We start from the raw sequence: 3,134 nt of genomic DNA, 5'->3' as shown, positions 1-3,134 counted from the left end.
AATGATAAAAATAATAAGAACGATAATTTTATCTAAATCAATATCTTATAATATTTTAATTTCATCATGATACTCATACTCATTATTTCCTAATCATTTTGTTTAATAGCTTTTAATCGTCTTTTATATCGTGTTCATAATAATGATAATAATAGTAATCAAAATAATTAGGTGTTACTAATATTAGTTTTAATTACAATAATACTAATAATGATAATTACTATGATATTATTAACGATAATACTAATAACTATTTTAATGATAATAATTAATAATAATAATAATAACAATAACATATATATATATATATATATATATATATATATATATATATATATATATATATATATTAATAATGATAATAATAATAATAATAATAATAATAATAATAATTAGATAATAATAATAATAATACTAATTATAACTTTAATGATAATAACGATAGTAATAATAATAAAAATAATAATTTTTAATGATAATTCCTTTTATTGATAATAATAATAGTAATAATAATATAAAACTAGAACGATGATAATAACGACGATAATAATAATCATTTTTAATAATAATAATACAAAAATTCAATTGACTATAACTTCAAATCCGTTCATCGAAACCATTCGATATCTAAATGAAAAGTTCTTAATTTTTCGCTAGCTTTCCAATGACATGCATATCTTATACCTTATCTCAACCGCATACGTAACTAATTCATGATTCAACATATCCTATCTAATGGCAATATCAAAAGTACAAGCATGCATAATCCTATATTCTCGAGCACTAGTCAGGGATACACTATTAATATATAAAAATTAAATTGTGAGTAGTCACGTATCAATATTGCAGGAAAAGTACGTAGACACAACGGAGATGATAAACACTAGTTTGACTTACGAGCAATACTCCCGAACCATACCCATAACCTCCATAACTATAACCCATAATTTCCTTAGATCTATCCCGCTCGTAAAACAATTTCAAAATCACTCGGACAGCACTCCGTCGTAATATTTTATGTATACTAATAATATCTTGAAATAATACGGAGTAAATACATATATGTAAATCGATTGAGAGAGTTTAGAGAAAATATTTTCAAGTTTCTATGAAATAATGTAACCTATTGAATTCTATTTATAATAGATTTTTAAATTATTAAAGTGAATTATTAAAGTATGAATTATTAAAGTGAATTATTAAAGTATGAATTATTAAAGTGAATTATTAAAGTATGAATTATTAAAGTGAATTATTAAAGTATGAATTATTAAAGTGAATTATTAAAGTTAAAGTAAAGTAAAAATAAAGTAAAGGTAAAGTTTAAGTATAGTAAAACTATACAACTATGTACGTATAATACGCGTATAAATATATATATAATATTAATTTAAATTGTTATATATACTTAATAAAATAAAATATAAATATCGTTATCTTTATCATACTGGTTAAGTAATGAGTTATCAAAAGTGGTTCTAGATATTTATAAAAGTTATATACATTTTAATAATAAATTTCTTTTTAAACTGAAAACGTTTTTGTACGTTTGAAACTAAATCAAATAAATATGATAATTTTGTTTTCCAAAACTAAATATATTTAAGAATTATTTTGATTAAAGGTTAAAATAATGGAAATCGTTATATCATAAAACGTTTTAGAAAAGTAGAATCATATATATTCATAATAGGTTTCAAGTTTTTAAATTACAGTCTGTTGGTGAAGCATGGGATAAAGTCCAAAGGTTAAATAAACGTATGAAATCATCTTAATGAAAAATGTCGAGTTACTTAACTTGTCGATATCCAACATTTGAGTTATTTACACTCCACGTTCTTACTTATAAATCACTTTACCATTTTCCGAATGTTGTCAAAAGAATAGATTTCTTAAATAACAGTGGACCTCATAACATAGACCCGTAATCATATCACAATGTGTCTGATAAATCAGTCATTTGATATTATCTTCTAATTCCGTTGATAACTATTAGAATATATTTTGAAAAAAATACGTTTATATAAAGTATTATACGCCTAATACTTTGTTAATGTTTTCAAGTTATAATATATACACATATACATATATAATCATGTTCATTCAATTTAATGGTTCGTGAATCGTTGGAACTTGGTCGAGGTTTAAATGAATGTATGGACACAGTTTAAAATTCTTGAGATTCAACTTAACAAACTTTGCTTATCGTGTCAGAATAATATAAAGATAAAGTTTAAATTTGGTTAGAAATTTCCGGGTTGTCACACGTCTTACTGCCTCTATTGCATAGACTGTGTATAGATAAATTCATATCTTAGCGTATCTGTTATTGTTACCTTTGCCTGACAGCTTCCGTAGATTTCTCCGTAACTTATGAGATTTTAGTATTATATATGCATATGTAAATTATGTTTTACAAGGTACTAATCTACATCCTATAATCTATTTCTTATCGAAAAATCCTTCATCTGATCGTACGAGATGAATCCCTCAACCAGTTAGAATTCCTCAGATTCCGATAGCTATTCTGATATGGAGTTTCACCTAAGCTCCGAAAGCAGTGTCACCAGAATGAATCAACCAATTCATCTGATGGGTTCGTAGCCTACTTAATCATTGGAGACAAAAAAAAAAGGTGATCCTTTCCATCAACCAAATTCACCTCTTGGCGAAGAACCTGAAGCACTTACCGGTGAACCAGCCCGAAATACCATTTTCACCCTCATTTCACGAATATCTCGTCATGATTACATACTATCTCAGATTCTAAACCTTATTTATTCGCTCGTTCTTACCGACAATCATCCCGGAATAATGGAAGAAGTCAGCGAGCTTCGCGCTCAAGTAATCAATTTGGAAAACGTGATGCAAAACCTACCAGCTTCAGCAACAACATCAACACCAGTACCATCAATAACCCAAGTTTCAACATCACATGCCTCAACATCGCAATCTATACCTCAAGCATAATCATCGTTCTACGTATCGTTCTACATCCTTGATCTTCGTTCGACATGACGATTATGTAATCTCTAATGTTTTAGAGATTATGTATTCTTGTTCTAACGGTAAATCAAATGAGATTAATATCATATTAACTCACTAAATCCATGATTACATCTGAGGAAAATATA

The sequence above is a fragment of the Rutidosis leptorrhynchoides genome, chromosome 1 (assembly GCF_046630445.1).
Source record: "Rutidosis leptorrhynchoides isolate AG116_Rl617_1_P2 chromosome 1, CSIRO_AGI_Rlap_v1, whole genome shotgun sequence".
Taxonomy (NCBI): Eukaryota; Viridiplantae; Streptophyta; class Magnoliopsida; order Asterales; family Asteraceae; genus Rutidosis; species Rutidosis leptorrhynchoides.
Note: the sequence above shows the minus strand (reverse complement) of the source record.